The sequence below is a fragment of the Halichoeres trimaculatus genome, unplaced genomic scaffold (assembly GCF_033239565.1).
Source record: "Halichoeres trimaculatus isolate MK-OKI-2021-1 unplaced genomic scaffold, fHalTri1.1 fHalTri1_scaffold_13, whole genome shotgun sequence".
NCBI lineage: Eukaryota > Metazoa > Chordata > Actinopteri > Labriformes > Labridae > Halichoeres > Halichoeres trimaculatus.
In genome coordinates, this window is record NW_027437191.1 from 32,234,857 (window position 1) to 32,259,624 (window position 24,768).

The window sequence follows — 24,768 nt, forward strand, 5'->3', positions numbered from 1 at the left end:
AAGAGCCACAGGTTGCAGACCCTTGGTTTAGGGTTGGGAATCAGGAGCTTTAGTAGTTTATTTGACTTGATGGATTTCAGGTCACACAACTTTATGTAATAACTTCATCCCTCCATAAAAGTTGTCCATGCACTCTTCCCATAAGTGACTTGTAACCTTTGCAGAGGATTGATTCAAGCCTCCAACGTGTGTTTGTGTGTGTGAGAAAAGTCCCGTACCACTTGACGTCTTGCACCCAGGCGAAGTGGCTTCTTGACCCTCTGGGCGAAACCAAGTGGAGTTCTGCTTCCTCCAGCTCGCCTGTCTCTCTTCATCATCACATTACCATCCCCCCCTCCTCCCTGAACTGCCTGCAGCACTGACTCTGATGTGGAGCACAGAGCGGTTGTTCATTTATGTTACAGCTGAGCTGATGCCACTCAAGAAGAAGACGAAGAAGAAGAAGAGGAACCACCGGTTGGATCTTCTGGCCTTGATGTGAAAAAATAACCTCTGCTGTTGTGGCTTCACGCATGTCGGCTCAGGCTCAGGCTGTAAACTTTAACATCCCGGTGCGTGTGTGTGTGTGTGTGTGTGTGTGTGTGTGTGTGTGTGTGTGTGTGTGTGTGTGTGTGTGTGTGTGTAGTGATACAGTGTGAGAGGCTGTTTGTGCCGGGGCCTCCAGCCTACGTGCTCCGCGGCTGAGTCTGGTTGTCTGCTTTCTACTGTGGTCTTTCATCACGTTCACTCCCCATTCTGGCATGCCAACCAGTGTTTCTTTGTGTGTGTGTGTGTGTGTGTGTGGGTAATCCCAGATGTGTACTGCCATCTAGTGGTGGAATCGGAAAAAACCCTCAGTGGGGTCAAGGTGCTCACCTTTAACAGAGCCAAAAACAGATCAAATATTCAGAAATGAGCGTCATGGAGTGTTTGTTTGTGACTTCCTGTACAGTCGGTGTGTATGTTTGTTTACATGAAGGCTGCAGCTCGTTAATGAGAGTCTTTATTAGTGTAGCAGGTCAGTTAAGTCAACGAGCGAGCGCTAATTCCTCTCCGGTCCCTCTGTGCGCTGCCACTTGTTACACATTTGCATATAAATTGCTTTAAATGGGAAGCTGCTGCTAAATTCCTTAACAGACACTTGTTTAAAATTCATGAAAGCTTTTGAATTTTGCACGGTTTAGCTGTCAAAAAATCCTTTGATGCGTTTAGAGACTGCCAGCAGGTGTGTGTGAGTGTGTGAGGAGAAGCATTTAGACTGAACTTTTAGGAAATTTTGCCTCATTTTTGCCTGTGAAAAGCTCAGCAGCTTCAAATGTCCTCTGCAGTATCTTTTTTCTCCCTGTGTTCAGACTCATTACACACTTCTGGCTTGCAGATGGTGAAGAGAGACTTGTCCCAGCGCCTGGCTGTGTATTTACATATATTATGTCTGGTTAAATCAAGGCGCAGTGATCAGTATTCAGAAACAGGGAGCAGCTCTTAGCACAGGCGATGAAAAGTCAAGCTAGAAGCATTTTTTTGGGCACATCCTGAAGTCTTTAGGGCCAAACGCTCTCCGTTCTTTCCCCGGCGCTCTGATCTACCACGAGTGTGTGATCAGACTTTAGACAAGTGCTCTTGTTCAGCGTTAATTTGTGTCTCCAGCTTGATTGTTTGCCTCAGGAGGAACAAGGACGGTGCTCGGTGCTAAAAGTAATTGAATGGCCTATTTACATTCCGCTAATTGATTCTGAGGCTTTTGATGAGGTTTTTTATTTCGCAGCGCTTTGTGTGTGTGAGAGATGGGGACAGAAAAGAGGAAAAGGAGAGGGATAAATAGAGCATGATGTTGACAATCAAATCAAAGGGTCAGGAAATAAAATAAAGGGCTGTGTAAACGCTGAGTGATGCTACCAAACATGTTTATCAGAATTCAGGAGTCTGTTCTTCAGTAACCTCCCTTTTGTTAGAAGATGGTTATTTATTTATTTATCTATTCATTGTTAATACAGAGGGTATTGATGATTAAAGACACTGACACGAGATAAACTCCTGAGTTAACATTTAGTTGAACTAAATCTTCATCCCATCTGTCAATAAAGCCTGCCACCGCTCTACTTCACCTCCTACAACATCAACAGCCCACCAACTTTCCATGCACCTGTGGCTAACCTCAAGTTTTACAGCCCTGGGAAGATAACTACATCTACAAAAAGACTAATCTGGAAGAAAATACTGATTTTAAATCTGTGTGGATGGATTCATTTCACTGACAATGTGCCAGCTTGATAAACATGATTGGTATTAGGAAGACAGAAGGAAAAACTCAATTTTTGTTCAAAATTAACTTTTTTTTTTTTTACCATTTCAACATTTTTTTAATTTTTGCCTTTTTTTTTTGCTACTTTTTGATTATTTTTTTTAAAAACATTTTTGCAACTTTTAAGATTTTTTTTTTAAAGGCATGTTTTTTGAAAGTTTTTTTTACTTTTGCAACTTTTTAGGATTGTACTTTAAAAAAAAAAAAAAAAAAAAAAAAAAACATTTTTTTGGAATTTCTTTTACTTTTTTTAATTTTTGCAATTTCTTGCAATTTTTTGGATTTTTTCTAAATTTTGCAACTTTTTGAATTTTTTTTAAATTGCTTTTACGAAATTTCTTTTTTATTTTTGCAATTTTCGCAACTTTTTGAAATGTATCTGTCTTTAAACATTATTTCCACTTTTAAAAAAAAAATTGAATATTTTTTAAATTGTAATAAAATAAAAAAAAAAAAAAAAAAAAAATGGCATCACATGTAGAATTTTTAAAATTAAAAAAAATGGTACAGATGATTATTCACTAGATTTAAACTATGTATAGAATCCACTCTTGATACCTTCTATGTTTGTGACTTTAGATTTTACTGTATATGTCAATGATGTCATCCATTTGTTTCTGATACAGAGTTTAAATTCCTATCACCGTTGTGGTCCATGTTGGAAATGCTGAACTCAATCTCGTTGGGATAAGGTCTGAATTGCTTGCAACAAGTAGCAAAAAATCTGTTGATAGAATAAAAGAAAGTGCTAGAAAATGTGCTTGAAACTAGAACAATGTGTTAATTTTTCTATTGTTCCATTGACAGATTTTTTTAACTTGTTGCAAGCAATTAAGACCTCATTTTATCTTTGAAAAACTTGAAATAGGACATTTTTCTGGACTGGTCAGGTGAATGTGGCTCATGTTAAGTCTAAAAAGACATTTTATATTGAAAATAAGACAAAAACATTTGGTAAGATTTCATTTTTATTCAGTGTAAATTAGGGTGACCAAGCGTCCTCTTTTGCCCGGACATGTCCACTTTTTACGTCCTGTCCGGGGTGTCCGGGCGGGTTTAATAAATTCACGAAAATGTCCGGTGTTCACTGATTTTCATAGGACCATTACGCGCGTCCGTAAATTGACAGGCGCTTGCAAACAATACTATGATGCGCATCACTTACCGAGAGGCTGCCTTGTGGGCAGGTCTGCTCTGTGCGTGCACACACACATAGAGAGTGAGAGGGTCAGAGAGAAGGTGAGAGAGAGAGAGAGACATAGACGGAGAGCGGAGAAGACAGGGGGCTGTTTAGACAGCGGAGCTGTATTGCACGGAAGACGCCTAAGCATAAGTGCAGCTTCACAGATGAACTGCAAAAAAAAAATTCCGACATACCGTACCGGTCGGGACAAATGGGATGCGGAGTGTACCGTGTGCAAAGCTGGCACATATGTCTCAGTGTCCAATAAAGGTGCTGGAGATCTCAAAGCTCACATGGACACCGAAAAACATAAAAAGCTTTGTGAGGTGAGAGTTCTTCTGCAAAGTTGACTGAGATCTTTGTTAGACCTGGGCAAACAGAGGTTGCTGTAAATGCAGTGGAGGGTGCAATGGCATTTCATATTGTAAAACACCTCAACAGCTACAGGTCCACGGATTGCACCAGTGCCTTGCTAAAAAGACATTTCCTGACTCTGACATTGCTAAAAAGTTTAGTAGTGCTCTCACCAAGACTGAAGCCATTGTCCATGGTGTTATTAGGGATGGGTACCTTTCACATTTGAAACGATATGGTACCAATGCCCGGTACCTGGCAATCTGTACCGGTACTCAACGGTACAAATTTTCTGTACTTTTTTGTAGTTATGTAGTAAAAAATATCAATTTTTTAAACTATATATATATATATATATATATATATATATATATATATATATATATATAAATATATATATATATATATATATATATATATATATATATATATATTGTGCCTCGCGGCCAGTGCCGTTGTCCTCTTTTTTGGAAATCAAAATATGGTCACCCTAGTGTAAATGGAAAAAGCTTGTGTTTCCGTGGCCAGTGTCCTGTCAGTAAGACTTCCCTCTATGGATGGATGGATGGATGGATGGATGGTTTACAAATATAACACTGAGCTGCTGAGTTGCTCTGAATGAGAACAAGCTGCTGGTGCTGTGCGCGTTTAGCCCCTCAGTTTGTCGGGGTTCAGTGAGAATTAATTGCCTCTTGTTTATATATGACGATGTGGAAACGCTGGAGGCTTTCATTAGCTGCAGTAAATGTTGTTGTAATTCCAAAAGCCAAACATGATTACAGCTGACAGATCTGAGCAGATGGTCCAATCGGCAGCATCAGAGACCGCTTCACTCGGTGACTCTGAAACATCCAGCATGTTCATCCTCACACACCGGAAACGTCCTCTCCAGGCACTTCAGCGAAGAATGCTGACTGCATTTTCTCCCTTGTTGGCGACATTTCTGCACGTTCTCCACTTTGTTTACAACCTTTCACTCAATGCTTCCTCCTCTGAATGTTGCAGATCTAAACAGGATGGTGGTCAAAGGATTTAAACAAGACAAAGCATTTCTTTGGCTTGCGTCATGCTACAGTGCCGGTCAAATGTCTCCACCAGCGACAGGAAATAAGAAGTAAAACAAGTCAAACCGACTGCCAGTTCCAGCTGGAGCTGCACATCATTGAGAGTTTTTGCTCTTTCTAACATCCGTGATCTGTTTCCTCTTTGCCACAGTGTGTCAGTGTCTGCTCACCGTCACCCACCAGTCTGGCAGAGCGGCGTACGCAGCGTAATTAGGTTCTGTCAGCAGGACTTACCCGCTGAGCCGTGTCCTGAAGGGTGGAAGAAGTTTCCTCTCCAAGCCCATGTCTCTCCCTTTCCCTCTTTCCTCCTCCTCTCCCACGACCTCTGGGAGTCCTCGAGGAGCAGCGCTCCAAAACGGGATGCTTTCCCCTTCTCCTCTTCTCTTCCTCCTCCCAAATTAATATCAGGAGAAAAAAAGACATAAACCTCACTGCTGAGTGACTCATGAATAATTGTTGCTTTTAGCTGTGTCAGGTTACTCTTTCTCTCCGACTCTCCTCTTGTTTTCTTTTCCTCTTCGCCCGGTTCGGTGTGATATCTGGGCCACTGGTGAATTAGAGCCTTTGAGTAAAGAAGGCAGATTAAGTGGGTGACATCAGAGCGGGGTCCAAAACCTGAGTAGGCACGTCATTTTCTGCTCTGTTGCCATGATTAGAGCCTGGCAGGTCACTATGAGCGCAAGAATGACTAAACACACCCACAGCGTGTGTGTTTATGTTTATTTTAAATCTTATCAAGTATCTTAATTTCATAGAAGAGTGATTTTTTTATTTTATTCGACTGTGAAACACTTAATCCCACATCCCTACCAACGAGCAGGGGTGTGTCCAGACTTTTTGTGTGAGGGGGCCCAGCCCAAGGGGGGCATAAAGTTTATGTGCACAAATATAGATTTATTGCATTTATTCACCTTCTTTGTCTTGTCAATGTTAGTTTTATTTATATCAAATCAAATCAAATCAAATCAAGTTTATTTATAAAGCACTTTTCATACATTAAAAGAAATGCAGCACAAAGTGCTATACATGTAAAAAAAAAAAAAACAGTCCCCGCCCCCCCATTCAAACTCCACCCCAAAGCACCACCCACCCACCCACCCACACACACACACACATATATACACACACTCACACACACACACACACACACACACACACACACACACACACACATACATATGCACACACAATACATGATTTTAAATGTGTAGATAAAAAATCGTGTGGCTGAGTACAGAGGAGCCAGGTCAGGAAACGCCAGGAGGCCGACTGCACTGGGCGGCGTCCACAGTCTAAAGCCAGGACGCCTCCACCCGGGCATGCCTCGCTACAGGACCAGCAAGGGGCCCACTGCAGCAACACGCTGCTGCAGACCCCCACCTGGCCAAGACGACGCCCGCCACAGACAGAGACATCCCAGCCAGAGCCAACAGCGGCCCCCAGTGCAGGCAGCCCCCTGCTGAGGAAACACTGGAGATATGGAGTAGAAACATAAAACTACATATGCTAACAATCATAAAATGAATAAAATAAATAAATAAATAAAACACTAGTAAATGAAATAAATAGTAATAGAATAAGAGTAACAAGTAAAAAGGCGAGATTATATAAATAAATAAAATAAAAAAATAAATAATAACAGATAAAAATATGGGATTAATTAAATGCTAAATTAAAAAGGTGGGTCTTGAGTCTACTTTTAAAAATATGAACATTCTCTGCAGCCCTGAGGTCTTCTGGCAGGCTGTTCCACAGACGGGGGCCATAATGTTGGAAAGATGCCTCACCGTAAGTCCGTGTTTGAGCTTTAGGGATTATTAAGAGGCCAGTGCCAGAGGATCTCAGGGTCCACATTTAAAACAACCAGTGGCCTATTAGAGTGCTTTAACAATAAAAATAGGCAGAATATAAAGATTATGAAAAATATAAAAAGCATAAAACACATAAAAACATATAAAAACATAAAACAAAAATGAAGAAAGACATTAAAAAAAAGGCCCAATAACAGTGGTCTTCATTAACCTTTGGCCATGAGAAATGAAGCTGATGTAGAAGTGTTGAAAACTGCAGTTCCTCCAGTGTCCACTAGAGGCTGGCTTAGGAAGTACCGGGAACCATGTACACACAAGGCAAGGCAAGTTTAATTATATAGCATATTTAAGCAAGGCAATACAATACAAAAAAAATCATACTAAAAGATATTAAAAGAAACAAAAGGTAATTAAAAAGCAGAAAAAAACAATAATAAAATATGATAAAACAAAATGGCAAAAAAACAAGATTTTCGGATAAAACCATAAAAGTTGCACCCATTCCTAAAAGTCAATCTTTGCAGCAAAAATAAACAAGTTAAAAGTTAGATTAAGAAATGCTTTTGTCTGAATTGCTAATTTCTCTAATAGCACTCACTGAAGAGGGGCTAGCTGCTAGCAACAACGCTAGACACCTGCCTCAACTCCCCCTTTTTTGACTTTCTTATGTGTTACAAAGCCTCTGCTTCAGAAACAGCTGAGTGGATTAATCTTCACCATATAGAGAATCTTGGACCAGTCTCGTGAAAAAAATCTGTAAAATATTTTTCTACAATTTAAAATTACAGAAAACCACAGAGAAAAGAAAATATCTTGATTTCTGCGCAAAGAAAACTTCTACAAGAGTCAAAAAAATTGATCTAAACAGCCTCTGAAAAGGCAAAAAGACAATCTTGATGTGTCATTTTGGGAAAGCAGCTGGGGTGGCCAAATTTAGTTCAAGGGGGGGCTTGTGCCGCCCCTCTGGACACACCCCTGCTACTATTCTAAGTGTTCTTGACTTTAACAAAAAACAGTTTTTTTATCAAATTCTAAATGAGGACATGAAAAATGGACAAACTGGAGTGAACTAAGGGGTTGACTGAGTCTATTTTGAATCCAGCTGGAAATATGATTCCTGTTTTGACGTTCTTAGGGGAAAAAAGCAGAAAAAGAGTCGGATATTTAGAACCAAAGATGAAATCCCTCCCTCGTTACTGTAGCCTCTCCTCCAGCCAACCCTCCTCTTCCTCTCCCCTCCTCGTCCCATGTGAGCAGCAGCCCGATGACTGGACCTCTCTGTGTCTCCGCTGCTTACGCTCTGGCAGACATGCATTGTTCTCCACTGTACACCGCCTGCTGCTCCCGTTCTCAGACTTAGAGCGTGTTGTGCTTTGCAGGAAGACACTGACTTGGGGAAAGTTTTTCGTCAGCCTCGCAGTGAGTACTTCTTCATTTTTCTGTTGGGGGAGAATCGTCTCATTCATTTGCTTATCCTGTCACAAACTCAGACTCTTTCTGCCTCCGTGTTCTGGTAAATGAGGACATCGATTAACGAGTGGAGTCGGCTGAAGTTTGGAGAACTCAGAGAAACTTTTGTTCAGAGAAGTTGGCGGTTGCGGCGCTCTGGTTGTGAGAATGTTTCCAGCTTGTTTCTGACTGACTGACTCCCTTTCTGCTGACTCACTCTATTAACTTTATACACATGGCTCCATGCTGTGTGTGTGTGAGTGTGTGTGTGTGTGGGTGTGTGTGGAGTACATGTGTTTGCAATTGTGTCTAGAGTAATTCTCTGTGATTACCTGTCTGCCTCCATTCACAGTGTGTGTGTGTGTGAGTGTGTGTGTCAGTCAGATCTGGTTATTTGATCCTGTGCTGTTGTGAAATGGAACAAAGACGAAGAGGAGAGGAGAGGAGGACTCGTCTTCGCTTGTTTGGGGGGGTCCTTATCGATTTCCAAGGACAATGGCGTCACATCTCGCCAAGAGACTCCTTGTAAATAAACTGGCGAGATATCAACCCCAAATCTCCTGCAAGATGTTGTCCATTGATGTGCTTTGTCGCCAGATACACACACACACACTCAAACACACACAATTGGGCCTTGTCCTGCAGAGGGACTCTATTGTTTGGTGCACATAATTGTTTGTGTGTATGTGTGCAAAGGCTGGTCCAGAAGGTCTCGCACAATGAAGTCCGTCACCGAGGGGATGTGGATTTCTCTCCGGTTAAGCGCACCCCTCCTTCTCCTCCACATCTGGATCTCCCCACCAGCTGACAGGGAACAAGGGAGCGGATGGAGGGAGGAAGGAGGCATGTTTTGGGGGGTTAAGGAATGGGAGGAAGGGGAGTTTGCTGAAGTTCCCTTAGGTTGACTTCCTTCAGCGCAGGAAGAAAGTTATTGTAAGAGCGGAAACAAGAGTACGGTACTCAGAAACGGGAAGCACACCCCTCGCACAATCGCAAACATAATGACATGCACTCATTAAGTGGCGTAGCTAGCATTTTTTTTGTGATTTATTGATTATCAGAGTGAGGTTTAGATCACCTATCAACCAAATCAAAAAGACATATTTCCTCACTTCCCTATAGTGATGGCTAACTTTCGCATTTGAAATGATATGGTACTGATGCCTGGTATTTTTTTGTTTATGTGGTAAAACATTAATTGTTTTTAGTAAAATATATATTTTTTTAGTTTAACATATTCTTTATTCAATATATAACCTTGCAATGATGCGTTATAGGTACCTATACATGGCACTGTTTGATTTTAAGTGAATCGGTGCCCGGTACTTTTGACTGAATTCGGTTGGTACCTATAACAGTACCTCATTTGGTACCCATCTTTACTCCCTGCCTACCCCCAAACCTAAACCCCCTCACCCGGCACATTTGTTAGACATTTAGACTCACATGTAGATAAAACAAAACAAAACAAAACAAAACAAAACAAAACAAAACAAAACAAAACAAAACAAAACAAAACAAAACAAAACAAAAATATTAAATTAATAAATAATTAAAAATAGGAATAAATAGCAGGAGAAAAAATAAAAATAAGAAAAATAAAAATAAAAAAACAATATAAAAAATGATAAAATCAATTTAGAGAAAAATTAAACAAAACAAAAAAAAGTTGCAAGCAGTTGGATGGGTCCTCGATCTATTGCCGGTCCCACATGTCTCTTTAGTATCTCTGCTCAGGTTTTATCCCTTTATAATGTGTGTGTCTAAAAACATAGCATTTCCCCGCCTTCAGTGAGTCACATGACCAGCTGCACGGAACTCCTAATCAGTGTGTGACATCATCACCAACTGCTGCTCTGTGAACAGTGAAATTCACAAAAGTTTCCGAAACAACTCCTCATAGATGCCACAACTTTACCTAAATGGCTTTAAAAATGTAATGTATTTGTAGAAAATTTTGTCAGGAATCCATCTATGTCATTTCCAAAGCTGTATGACTTTTGCTTTTTTGTCCAGAGGTCCAAATGTGGCAGCTTGTGTAGAGCTGAAGGCTCCACTCCCATTCATTCTTATGGGTACTTAGGGGGTTTCTTTGGGGTTCGCTGACTTTGAGGGCTCGTCATTGGAAAACCAGGTCCGAAATAACAATTTCCATAAGAGCTTTTGTAAAGTGGGGTCCACTCTGTCATTTCAGTGAATTTCAAGCTGATAGCAGTTGTGGGGTTGGAGTAGATAATTATTGTAGAAAGTGCAAAAATGCGAACAAGTTTTATTTTAAAAGGCAAATTGACTGCTTCTTGTGCAAGATAGGGTGAACATTTTGATGTTGGTTTGATCTCTCTATGACAATTATAGTGCTCATTAGAGCTGTTTTAGTGATTTTTAAGTGTCTAGGTGGCGCTAGAGAGAAACTTATAGGATATTTGGTGAGTTTTTGGGGGGTCAAATTAGAGGTTATAGACCAGATCAAGAAGAAGGAAGAAACAAAGTAAAAACAATAGTCCTCACCCTAAAAAACCCGATCTAGCAATCATTGTAATAAGTAAAGAACTTTGGTATTCCAGAGCCTGGGACAGGGTGTCCATTAAGTCGTCTGGCACTGTTAATTCAAGCAATTAAGAATCCAAAGAGATCATGTCCAACATTAAGAAAGTCCAGCGCTGTATCTCAGCCTCATGTGGAGGTAGAATCTATGTATGAACTTGATATGAATCATTTGATAATCGCAATTTCGAGAAGCTAAGCTAGTGTTTTGCAGATTAAAGCGACAGAAAAAAAGAGGCTTCTTCATGCTTCGGCCGTAGCGTGTCAACTTTTCAAACTGAGTTTTGGCTGGGGGCTGGAGCTGTCAAAGCAGCTCCTGTTCTCTGTCAGTCTCTTTGCTCTTCCAGCTCCCAGCTCATCAGAGAGTGTCAGCCCGTAGCCGGACTCTGATGAGACCCTGCGAAGCTGAACCCGTAATGAAAAGCTCGTCTTTGAGGGGAATCACTCGGCCAGAGCTCGGACTCACTTCTCGATGCTTTTTCATTATCTCTCCCTCCAGATGAAGCCGCAGATGCCAGCTGCTGCAGCAAAAACCCTGCTCCCTGTGTGTGTGTGTGTGTGTTTACCCACACCGGGGCAGGGCCAGCGCCATGGCAACAGGTGTGTGTGTTGACATCATTAGCACAGCGCAGCACGCAGCCTTGGACTTATTTAAAGGCATAAAAGTCTCGCCCACATCTGCTGCTGCTGCGGTTCGTCGTGCCGCATGTATGAGTTTGCTTCGGTGACAGTGATTGGATGGTGATGAAACGCACCAGTGTTCATTTCCTCCTCGGCCTCCCAGGAATTGTTTGACTGTGCGTTTTCTGCCATATGTGCATGTGTTACTCAGCCGTCTCCCTCTGTCGGCGCAGCTGCTCCGCATCCATCTGTACACCACTACTTTTCCATTTATTTCTGGCTGCTACATGCTACACGCTACAAGCTAGGCCTGGTGTGGGTTCTAGGTGAGCAGTGATGATGTCACAGTGCAGGTGGCGAAGGTCAACAAGGAGGTTTACACTCACTTTAGGACTTCACAATCAGGCTGAGTGTAGAAACTGTGACAGGTCTGACATCAGCCGTGTTAGCATGTCCTACATTACATCAGTGTGTCGCCGGGCAGATGGAGCTCCACAGCCAATGAGATGCTGTCATTTGGCGTTTACAGCTCTGTACTGTACAGTATGTGTGTGTCTTCATCTGAGTGACAATGCTCCTGTTTGTTTAAGCCGGGGCAATAATGTTCACTCAGCAGTCTGCGGTGATGTCAGCACAGTGAGCGCAGAGGGGGGAGAAACACAAATGAATGGAAATACATGTGAGCATTGTGCATGAATTTCAATAAACAGCTGATTTAAGTTTGAGACATGTAATTCAAATTGTGAAAAATACGGATTAACCTTTAGTGGAATGACGCAAACAGGGAAATGAAAGTCAGATGTAGCATTTGGATGGTTTTTATGACAGATTTTGATGCAGTTCTGCTCAATCGTCACTCTTGGGCCTCTATATGTGTGTGTCAGTGTCTGTGTCTGCTTCAACCTCCTTTCTCTGCCTGGATGTTGATGTTTTGGTTGTATCAGGACGTTTCTGGGCGGATTGTATGTGTGTTTACATCAGCCAATCAAAGCACAGCAAGTGGAAACAAGGGTGAAGCTTGGCTCGACTTTCAGTCGCTTTCAGGAACTTGGAGAGAAGCTCAGGACAAAGAGTGATGCGAGCTAGCTTTCTACTAACCATGTATGTGTCAAATACTTGTGGTTAGCTTGTGCTAACATGCCAAGTCAGGTGCACAGCTCTGGAGTCTCTCCCTCGTACATACATGATGTTACAGGTGGTTGCTGGCCTAGTGAGTATGTTCACATAGTCACGGTCGGAGGCTGTGGGTGTGTGCTGCCGCTGGCACTGAGCCCAGGAGGAGCCCAAATCGAATGTTGTGTTTATTAACAAGTAACACTGTTTATTTAATTAGTCTTATCATAGCCTGTAAAAAAATGGACGTCTGCTTGCTTGCTCCACAAAAAGTGCTCCCCCTGGTGACTGGCTGCAGTATAGGTTTAAAAATACGGCTTTCCATTCATTCCTGATGGGCTGTGGTCAAATTTTAAAAATTATTACACCTCGTAGAAATGTTTCTCACATCTGATTGTTGTGGTGATTTGAAGATATTATTTGGCTGTCTTGTATCCAAGTCCTCCTTTTTTCTGAATAGTTTTGTTTTCATTAGTTATAAGAGGTTAAAAACGAGGCTTTACGTAACGTTTAACGATGATTGACAGCTGCTGTTCTTGTGTATTTTTTTCAGGGATTGTAAAATCGGGAGGTAGAGTCAAGAAGTGATTAGACTCAAAAAAAAAAAATAATAATAATTGTCACCCAGCTCCACTCAGACTCTCCCAGAATCCTCATTATCTAAACTGCACAGACTCTGGCTCCAAACTGCTACAATGGCTGTGCCCGAGATGGCGGTATTTTGGCTTCAAAACCGTACTATGATAAATGGCGGAACCACACTGTCCACTCTATATACAGTCTATGGTTCTGATAGGATTGGACCAAAGGATGGTTACTGATAAGACTTATAAGACTTTCGCTCATCGATCTGATTCTTTATAGATTCTTGTGAATTTTCTGTGTACAAAAAGTAGTTTTACAGCTTTTCTGTTTCGTGCGTTGTTAGCATCTTTTTTGCTAAAAAGAAGCCAAGCTTTAGATCACTTAGAGCCCTCCGCCATTGCGTTGACAGTTCTGCTGCCGACTGACGAGCATGATTGATGTGTTGCACATCACGTGACATGGTCTGGCCACTCTGACATGATGTAAAGAATCAATAAGGGAATGGTTTAGCATAAAGGCTAATGAAGTCCATGGACCAAACCGTTTCTGCACTGGCTTTAATAGGAACCAATCATTGATGCGCATCCCTGCTTGGACCTGATTAATGTTGACCAGGAGTTACTCATTGATGTAAGGCTGATACGCGGCGATTGATCCTTTTATTTCCAGTTTTTATTTTTTGTACTATGTGTTTTATTGTTTGTTTTATAAACTTTTTACTGTACAGCACTTTGGTCAGCATTTTGCTGTTTTAAATTGTGCTTTATAAATAAATTTGGATCAGATTTGGATTCTAGAAATGTTGTAAATGCTAGAAATATGATGCTACCCAGTTGACCAGTCACAGGGCTTGCAGTCCGCCATGCTTGTGACTAGGGCTGCACGATTATCGCAATCGCAATTGCAATGTCAGTACATGCAATTCAGATTTTTCTCCATGATAACCAAGCAAGTCAGTAGACTCATCATGACACAACTTTTTTTATTAAATCGCAAGCACAATCGCAATCGCAATATTGTCCACCTAATCGCAAATCGCACCTTTTCCCCAAATCGTGCACCCCTACTTGTGACTTGTAGTTACATTTTCCAGGATGTGCACATCAGGCTTCTATGGACCTATGGTGTATGTTACAGCATAGGGATAGATCAATTATCTGCCAGACTGATTATTTTGAGGCAGTGTTGGAGTTTGTATTATTCAAAATTTTACCGCCAAAATCTTCACTTTTACTGCAAATGAATATCGGCCCCAAATAACGGTTATCAGCCTCCTTCACTTCTGATTATCAGTATCTGTATCGGCCCTGAAAAAAATATATAGGTCTATCTCTACTACAGCGTACACTGCACAAACTGAAACCTAAGTGTTTATGTTTTATTTCTTGTAAAAAACATCTTATATGAGCCACGGTCACCTGACGAGACCAGAAAAATGTCTCAGTTCAAGATTTTAAGACAAAATGACGCCTGGATTTCCCTTAAAAGGTTGAGATAAACTGCCAACGGGGTGAGAAAACACCACTGGCAGTTTCTTTAACTCATTTCAAACAGTTTAGGCGTCATTTTTCTGTTTTAGTGTCTTTAATTGAGACATTTTTCAAACTAGTTTTTCCTTTAAAGTTGATTTTGCCACATCGCTGCTTTATTTTGTGAAGTTTTAGTGAGTGTGAGCTCTGTTTGCTCGGCTGAATACGTAAGCACAAACTCCAGCTGTTTCACTGATCCTTCCCCCTCTCCTCTCACTTTTATGGTTCACCTCACCTCTTTCATTTCCAGACAGTCTTTGAAAAAGCACCTTAAGCTCGTCTGCCTCTCATTTCTGATCCCCGACTCGTGCTTTTGAGGTCTCTGTTCTTATCTTCGCACGCGTGCGTCGCCTCACCCTCGCACCTCTTCATTGCATTGGATCAAAGATCTGTCAGAGTCAGTTGGTGCAGAGTGAGACAGGAGAGGAGGGGTCTGGAGAATGCTTAAATACTCTCACATTCCCGCATAAAACATGAAAATAGATTCTTGTAGAAAGACTGAGTTTTTGTATTTGTGGGAGTTTGCTGTTGTGTTCTCCATTAGCACTGATTTCCTCCCTCAGAGTCCCTCCATGTCCACTTCTTGGCTCTTTTCCTGCTGCAGTTGTTTCCCATCACAGAGAGGAATTCCCTCGTTAGACAAAGCTGAGACATATTTGGGGTCCAGCTGCACATGAAGAATCCAAACACAGACCTCCCTTTAAAGCGTGGGCCTGATGCAACAGCACTCTTCACCAAACTGCATGAATATTTGATCAGACTCTCAGTTTGAGAATCCAGCTGGACGCGTGAGAAAACACTAGAAAAGGAAGAACGGAGGTGGGCTTTGTTTGTGCAAGAGGAAAAATGTGTTAAATCTGTTTCTGAATCAGGTTTTGTGGGCTGCAAAGAGTGCACGGTGTTAATTTTTGCAGTTTGGAGTGTGTGTGGGTGTGCAAGTGGCACCCAAATATCAGTGTCAATGCAAATGATCTGCAGTTAGCTTCAAACCTGCACAGCCTCACATGTAACTGATTCAGATGGGTTTGCAACAATAGCTCAATCTGCATTTCAGATTTTTGTGGAATATTAAACCAGAAATCCTTCCTCAGAGAGTTTGAATTAGAGACAGACTGATATGGTTTTTCAGAGCCGATATCGATACTGATAATCACTAGTCAAGGAAGCTGATTACTGATATTTGGAGCCAATAATTAACTTTGTTAAAAGCCTTTAAGCAAAATAGGAATGGACTGAATATCAGCACCGATATTTAGCATTTTGAAGCAGATTGGCATCTGCCTTTTTTTTTGATCCAGCTGCCGATGACAAATTAAATTCTATGCTGTGACTAGCATTGTCCCACCCACAGTACCATCTCATTGGTGACTTGTACACTGCAAAAACTGAAATCGTATCGATTTTTTTCATCTTATTATGTCTTTTTAGACTCAATATGAGCCACATTCACCTGACCAGTCCAGAAAAAAATGTCTTACAAGAGAAAAGGTACTTGTTTTGAGACATTACTCTAGTTTCAAGAAACTTAAATAGCAAATTTTTCTTGTTTCATTGGCAGATTTTTTTTTTTTTTTTTTTGTTAGGAGCAATTCAGACCTCATTTTGTCTTTTGTCTTTAAATAAAACATTTTTCTGGACTGGTCAGGTGAATGTGGCTCATTTCTATAGCGGCCATATTGGTAGTGGCAAGGGCTTTGCCTACAGCCATAGGACGCCTATAGGTCATGTGACCCTGAACTGTGCCTCTTATTAGGGGAGCTCATGATCTTAATATCCTCTGAACAGCCAAGTTAGAAAAAAATTCACCCCCGTACAGTGTGTGCTGGTAGTAAAATTAGCGAATTTCTGCTTTGAAAACGTCTTTTTTTGGCTTGGTGTGTTTGTGACTTCCTGTATTTCTGGAGCCAGCCTCAAGCGAACACTGGAGAAACAGCAGATTTTAGCACTTCTGCATTGTCTCATATTCTTAGACCGGAGGTTGCCGCTTGTTGATAAGATTTCCGTTTTTTTGCAGTGCAGAGCCAATTTTTGGAAAACTTTAGGGAGCCAGGTATTTTTAACGTTGTACTATCCCAAATTTTGACACCAATATTTTCACTTAAATGCAAAAGAATATCAGCCTCAAATATCAGTTATCAGCCTCCTTGACTACTCATTATTGGTATTGATATTGGCCCTAAAAGAAAACATATCGGTCTATCTCTAACTGGTTGGTTTTCTCTTAAGGAGCCAATAAAAGCAAAGTGTTAGCAAGAGTATCGGCCTTGTCCAGCAAATTTACTTAAGCCGTGTTTCCACCAAGCAGACCGGTTCGGTTTGTCTCGGTACGGCGCGCATTTAGTGGCATTTTCACTGACTTATCCAGGGACAGATCCCCAAATAGTCGAGACGAGCCGTCCCACTTTTTGGGACCCTTCCGTGTGGGTGCCAGACTGAACCGATCCTCTCTCGGGAGGTGGAGCTACAACATTGCAGACCGTTGATTGGACGAAAGAATCGTCACTTCCTGTGTGACAGCAGACTTCTCTGAAACGACGCTTGATTGTTCTTTGTATCAAAGAGCTACATGCCAATCACAGAGAGGACAAAATGCTGCATGTCTTCCATCGTTGCTCTTTGTTTACTGTGTCGCGTTTTTCTTCTTCATTGGATTTATTAGCGGGGTACACTGTGTCGTGCGTCACGCTATTGTTAAACAGCTGCGGCTTTCAGCATCCAGCTCATACGCCACCTACCAAGAGGGGGCACAGTTTGCTGTGGAAACGCAAACGGGATCAGGCTTAACTGTACCAAACCGTACTGAACCGAACCGGACGGCTTAGTGGAAGCACGGCTTTAGTCAGTTTACCAGTTTGACCACAGGTGGCGCAAAAAGCAGCCAAATCAAGCATGGTTTTAACATGAATCCTTAAACCTATGTGAAAGGCTCAGGATTACAAAGAGAGACAGTGACAGTTGGTTTGTTCAGCTTCATTGAGTTTTTAGCATCTTGAGGCTACGCTACAATCAGCTTCCTTGACTACCGATTATCGGTATCGATATCGGCTCTGGAAAAAAACATATTGGTCCATCTCTAAAGCATATGTTGATTAAGCAGCTCAAAATGCAAGACAATCAGTCTATTCCTAGTTTAAATCTTATTTTCTAGCAAACACTGGTTCAGAAATGTCTGTTTTGGTTTGAGTCAAACGAAGGTGTGGCCTTATGTTTTACACGTTCCCTCTCCAGGATCGCTCTTTCACCTTTTCACAGTGGATCTGCTGTTTCTACAAAGCTGGTTTAGTAAAATCTGTGTTGTAACAAGTCGAGAGGCCAGATCCTGAATAAATCATCTGCAGAGTCCCAGCTCTGAGCGCGGCACAGGTTACACATCGCACTGAGATGAGAGGATTACGACTGTTAATGCAGAAAAAAGAACATTCAATGATTAGAGCTCATCTGCATGTGTGTGTGTGTGTGTGTGTGTGTGTGTGTGTGTGTGTGTGTGTGTGTGTGTGGATACAAAGAGCTCTGATTACTGCTGCCACTGCCGCCCCACTCCCCAGGATGCCGAGCGCTGACTGGCACAGCAGGGGGCGAGGACAGGAAAGATGGAGGTGTATACACATGTACTGTAACACGCGTGTGCACACACAAATCAAACACACAGATTAACACTTTCTGCTGCTTTTCTGTTAGCCCACATTTTATTTTTTACTCAGTTTACTTTGTGTCATGGCGCACATGAAACTGGAGGACACAGGCAGCTCTGTGAGGCAGAATTAAAGGGTTATTCCTGTGTTTTTACGGATGATTAAACTCATGAATAATGGCGCTCAGCACGTCAGTTACACTCACTTGTAAATTTTGATGATCTCTCGTAACATCCCGAGTCCAAACACACATGCTCTCCCCAGAGCGGCAGCACTGACTTGGCGGCTTGGCGGTAATGTCAGCAGTGATGTACGAGTGCTGGAGAGCGAAGGGGATGACCTCAGCTCAGGGTTAGGTCCCAGAGGAGTCGTATCAGCTGCAGAGAGCGCTCGCCGTCACGACTTTCTCACACTCTGCGTTTGTGCTAACGGCCAAACGGTCCCGTCTCCCACAGACCCCACCTCCACCGCCGCGTCGACCTCACAGGCGTCGCAAATCATGAGCGTGCAGCATGTGGGAGACCTCTGACTTACACACTTTCACAGAGCCATATGCAACACACAGAGTCTGATTCACCAAAGCAGAGGGCCGGGGGCTTTTAGAGGAGGAGGTTAAAACGGCAGTAAGGAACTTTTCACACTAGAGGCGCTTTAAGTAAACCTGTCTCCACTTTATGATCTTCTTCTTTGTAATATTGATATAATTTCATTTAAACTGTGTTACTGAAGCTCAATTATTGATGCCTAATTTAACGTATTAACCCCAATATAAGACAAGGTTTTTCAGTTAAAAATGATGTGGAAAAGTGGGTGTCGGCCTATAAACGGGTTCTGTGTTCATGTCCAACATGGAAAATCTCCAACTCTTCCACTCCCTCACACACACAAGGATGTGTTTAGGTACCTGAATATGGTAGCCTGTGATTTAGTGAAAATCAGTTCTTGGTACTACAAACAGAATTTGGTTGGTACCTATAAAAGTACCTCGTTCGATACCCATCCCTTATAACACTGTGTCTTTGTACAGATGACTTTGCCATAACATGGATGGAAAGCTAGTGCAGCCAGCTTGCATCATGATACTAGGTATTCCAGCATGCTTTGCACCATAAATTAAACAACTACAATCCCCAGAGGATGGTAATGAAGTTTTGGGTTTGGCTTTAACAAGTACCTAAAGAGCTTTGATTGTCATGTTTTTCTTAAAACAAGTGTGTGTGGAGTTATGGGAAAGAATTTTAGTTTATTATTATTATTATTATTATTATTATTATTATTATTATTATTATTATTTTAATTTATTCATTTTTTTTTTTCATTCGATTAATTATTTTTTTGATACATTTATTTTTTTAAATGTTTTTTTTAACTTTTTTTATTTATGTTTTTATTTATTTTCATTCATTCATTTATTTTTTAAATGTTTTTGTTTATTTATTCTTTTTTTTAACTTTTAATTTATGTTTTTATTTATTTTTATTCATTCATTTATTTTTTAAATGTTTTTGTTTATTTATTCTTTTTTTTTAACTTTTTTGATTTTTTAAAATTTATTAATTTATTTTTATTTTCATTTATTCATTTATTTTTTAATATATTTAATTATTATTATTAATTTTTTTTAAAAAAAAATTTAATTTGTTTATATATTAATTTATTTTTATTTTCATTCATTCATTAATTTCTTAAATGTATTTTGGTTTTTATTTATTTATTTTATTTTTGGATCTATCTATTTATTTTTATTTTTGCATACATTTAGTTTTTCATGTATTTATTTGCTTATTATTTAAATGTTGAATTTTTTACTTTATTTATTTATGTATTTATTATACTTTATTAATCAACCTGGGGGATTTGTTATGGACATAAGTGCAGTGCTGCTCACAGTCATCAGACATCATTGATTCATTCATGCATTCATACTAATTTACAATAACATGCCACTGTAACTGTGACATCCACTGTGGCATGGCAATGACACAACACATCTCAGTTAATACAAAACATACTAATAAAGAAGGTAAAGCAATCTCATTCAAATTAACACGAGAGTAGGACTGCCTCTATGCTCATACTCATACTACAGCATTATCTTACGTTACTGCAGTTTGTGAAGTAGAGTGATGGAAGTAGGGAGGAAGGAGAGTTTGAAGAACATGGGAAGAGTCCTTTAAGATGTTTTTTTCCTGGCTGATGATGATATTTTCAAAGGCAACATATAAGGAGCCCAACCAGGCTGCCATCCCATATCTGATCAGACTCCCCATGGTCAGCATCACACTCATACATAAATATTTCCAAATGTGTAAAGATACAAAACAGAATTGTAAAATCTTCCTTATGGTGATGGTGCTCATCATGAATTTCTTTTACATCCAGTGAGTTGTGGGGATGTAAAACGCCAGCGTCATTCAGTTTGTTCATGGTCCTGTTATGAAACATCTTGACTGGTCAGTTGTTGAGTGTACGCTGTAATTTAAACAGGGTGTAGTTATAATGTTTCCTGTCAGCGTGGTCAGCAGTTCTGCTCATCAGCTTTGGTTTGAGGCTCCTGCTTTCTGGCAAACGTCCTCTGGCTTTTTCTGAGAGGGCAGCTGTGTTCATGTTATAGTTTGTTGGTGGCATTTTTTCCTGACATTTCAATCCCATAAACCAGATTTCTGACACATGTTTTATCTCGCTGCAGTGACATTTTCTCTGTCTCTGATTGGTGGCCTCTGTCCAGGTTGGTATGGCGGTGTTTGTGCCCACGCCTCTTTCCCTGAGCAGCGGTGGGTCTATAAATGTACGGTTCCTTCTTTCAACACAGCTGTGCGCCCAGCCACGGGTAGAAAAATAATCATAGGAGCTGCAACCACACATACACACACACACACACATGGATATAGAGCGTGTGTTTGCAGTACAGTTTTCTTTATGCCTGTGTAAGTTGTGAACACTCATGAGGTGTTAAAGGATCAGGAGCCAGTAATGAATCACAGGGTGAATTATTCTCCTCTGCATTAAGCTCTCACCCAGAGGTGGGCGTTCAGGGGCTGCTGTAAGAGGAGGAGGGTGAACACATGAAAGGTCCAGAGTGAAAACAGAGAGTGGGAGAGGACAGGGTTTAATGAACAGCTTCTTAGTTAACTGATAAAATGATGGAGGCTGAATGTGTCACTTTGTTAAAGTCAAACTTGTTCTGCAAAGTCTTTTGGGTTCATTTTTTTTTCCAGAAATAACAATTCTTTCCAAGTGTGAAACTTGGATTTCTTGCCAAGATTACCAAAAAGATAAAGCTTTCAGATTTTGGTGATGAGTCAGGGGTCTCCAACCTGCGGCTCTGGAGCCTCATGCAGCTCTTTGCAGTGGCTCCTTGAAGCTTTAAAAGATAAAGTTGAATTTGTTTTTTTTTAATATTTCTTACAGAGGATATTGATGGTTAAAGACATTGACAATAAATAAAATCACAAATTAACATTTTTTCAAGCTAAATATGCATCACCCTTTTATGTAAGAGGACCACTGGAAAAAGAATTTTAAAAAATGAAAAAAAAAAATCCCCAAAAATATTTTATACTATTTTTACTGTGGAAAAGTCAGAATTCTGACTTGCTTTTTTTTTCAAATTTAGAAAATTTTAAAAATTTTATTTTTTTAAATAGTTGTTTTTTTGTTTGTTTTTTTGAAATTTTAACTTTTTTTTAAATTCTGTAATTGTTTACAAATTATTTGCACTCCATTTAAGAAAAAGAAAAAATATATTTTTAAAAAAGTACATTGTTTTATTTTTTTCTTTAATTTCCAAAATTTCAACTTTATTTTCAATTCCACCATTTTTTTTGCAAATTATTAAACTCCATTTAAGAAGAAAAAAAAATAATATATATTTTTTTAAAAGTACATGTTTTTATTTTTTATTTTTTCAAATTTATGAAATTTTGTCAAATTTTTGAAATGTCAACATTTCAAATATATAAAATTAGACTGCAAGACTCAAAAATGTTGCAATTTATTGAAATGTCATAAATATCTGCATTTCATGAAAAATAAAACATTACATTTTTTTTTTTTTTTTTAATATTTGAAAATGTGGCAAAAATAAAATCTAAGACATCACATTTGTGATTCTATTACACAAAAATCATATCAATTACTGTCTAAATATTCACTAGGAATTTACTATCTACAAAAAAACAATTATACATTTTTTGGTGTTAATTTTGAAGTTAATGTAGATTCTGTGGCTCCTGACTTTAATCCAGGTGATCTGAGGAAAAATGGCTCCTTTCAGCTTTATTTATAAAGCACATTTATAACAGCCAGTGGCCTACCAAAGTGCTGCAAAAGTAAAAATGCAAAAACAATAAAAACTATTAAACTTATAAAAGTTTTAAAAGCATAAAATGTATTAAAGCTTCATAAGACCAGATAAATACTCTGAAGCCAGACCATTCAGAGATTTCAAAATAGAATAGAGGGAACTTCTGTGTTATTATCAGCACTTTGCCCCAGGGGGAGCTGTTGCTCCAGCTTTCCTGCCCCTGCCCCATCAGGCCCCTGAGATCTAAGGATCATCCTCAGATCCTTAACTTTCCTTTTTTAAGTCTCACATTTTCACAGTAGAGTCAGAAAATTCTGATTTATTAACCGAGTATCTTCTCTGAGCTCTGACATGTTTCCACCACATGTCCTCCGCTCTGATGTCAGACATTTGTGCTCCTTAAAACACTGAATCAGAAGTCTGCTCCAGGTTATGACTGAGCCAACTTAACCATGGGACTGGACAGAGTCTGAGCTCAGCGAGCTTCTTCAAAATGAGTCAGAGTGGACGACAGAGAGGAGCTGTAGCAGATTTACTCCTCTAGCCGCTTTCCAGCTCCTCCGTTTGGTGAGTGAAGCTTTTGTCTGTCTTATGCTTCAGCTTGATGACGACAGATGTTTGTGTTTGTACCTGCAGGCTTATTGCTTGATGTATTGAACGGGCCTAAAGTGTGTCAGCCTCTCAGGTTTTCATCCAAACTCTGGGACTGGAGCCAAAAACCTATCTGAACCACACATATAGCAGAGTATCTTGGAAATACCCGGGCCCCTCTGAGAAGAGTTTTGTGTTACCTCTTGAGATATACCCTGAGCTTTAACTCTCCAACCTCAGCTCTCTGCTTTACAAGCCATATGTGCTCACATTTGTTCTGCTCTGAGATCATCGCGAGCAAACCGTCTCGCAGCTGTCCCTCAACGTCTTCCAGATCCTGCAGAGAAACCTCGGGAAAAAGAGGAAAAGTAATTGATTATAGGGTGTCCTTGTGGCCTGTTGGTGGAGGTCACACCCCATTTAATAGTAATCTCCCAGTTTCAGCCCTGGTCATGGACGGTTGCACGCCACACCGCTTGTTCTCCCCTTGTTTCCCGACTGACCGTCTCTGCTGTCAATTTCCATGTTTTTGACAAAATGTACGCTCAATTTATTCATCATGTTCGAGAGTTGGAGTTGTGTTTTTGCATGTTTTTGTGTAGTTTTGTGTGATTTTGAAGGGGTGTTGACAGCCAGGCTGCTGGATAACAGATGTAGACGATGCATGCACACATTCATGAGGGTTTGTGAGAAAGCAGAAGTCCAGATGAAGAAGAGGAGGGGTAGCAGAGAGGAGGAAGGTAAATACTACATGGGTCTGGGCGAAACGCCAGCTCTGCGCCACAGGATATGGATATGTTTTTAGCCAGCATGGGCGCAGCACCGAGCCCTGCAGCTCCGCTCTCCTGCACCAATGGAAGGCTTCAGTCAGTTGGTGCAAAATGTGTCCTCCAGGGACCCTTAGCTTTCCTCGATACCTGATGTTTTCCTGATCGGTCTCATGTTGTCTGTGAAGAATCGACTGGTTTCTTGCAGCATTTGCTCATTGAACAGTTTTAAAATAGATAATCAGAGTTACTTATACGTCAAGAAAACAAGAGTTGGATGTTTTTATGTTTTCAAACTTAAAGATTTGATCCTTTTTACTGTGGAGCCAAAACAACGGCTTTAATGTTTGGTATTTGGTAACATATAATTACATCCATCATACAACTAATCTAGTTTTTTGAAGAGGGTACATGTGAAATTTCTAATCAGATGTTTCAAGTCATTGCAAATTCACAGTGAGTACAACAGCAGATTTACGTCAAGATGTTGGAGGGAATGTGTAGAGCAAATGGCAAATCGTGGTCACGTGATTTAGTCATTTTAAGAGCTGCTATAAAGAAACAAGTTACAATGCACTGGGTAAAAAATGAAAATTTTTTAAAATACAAAATGAAGGACCTTGTACATGAAATTTATGAGATGGAAAAAATTAGACAGTTTACCAAACATACTACTCAGGATAACCATCATTAAGTCACGTAATCAGTAGTATAAGCAACACACCAAAGAATGTGATTTTAATAAAATGTATTATCCTATATTATTAGCTATATTGTTACAATTAATTATTTCATCATCATTTTTTATGCTATTCTATTCTATTTTATTTTATTTTTTATTTTCAATAAGGTTTAAATAAGGTTGTGAGATATTTTTTCTTCTATTAACTGTATTATTTATCCATTTATTTATTTTCTTTGCTTTGACTAACTTTATC

At 40.1% G+C, this 24,768-nt stretch overlaps 1 protein-coding gene across 7 annotated transcripts in view; it reads left to right on the forward strand.

Annotated features, from left to right (window-relative positions):
* The window catches only part of sash1a (SAM and SH3 domain containing 1a), a 305,437-nt gene that overhangs the window by 169,314 nt on the left and 111,355 nt on the right, over positions 1 to 24,768 (forward strand). The window contains exon 1 of one of the 7 annotated variants that reach the window (XM_074684627.1): positions 8,008 to 8,112. The exons of the other annotated variants lie outside the window; for them this stretch is intronic. The gene's annotated coding sequence lies outside the window, so the exon portion shown is untranslated. Of the gene's footprint in view, positions 1 to 8,007; positions 8,113 to 24,768 lie in introns of those variants that run through there. 7 annotated transcript variants of the gene reach the window in all.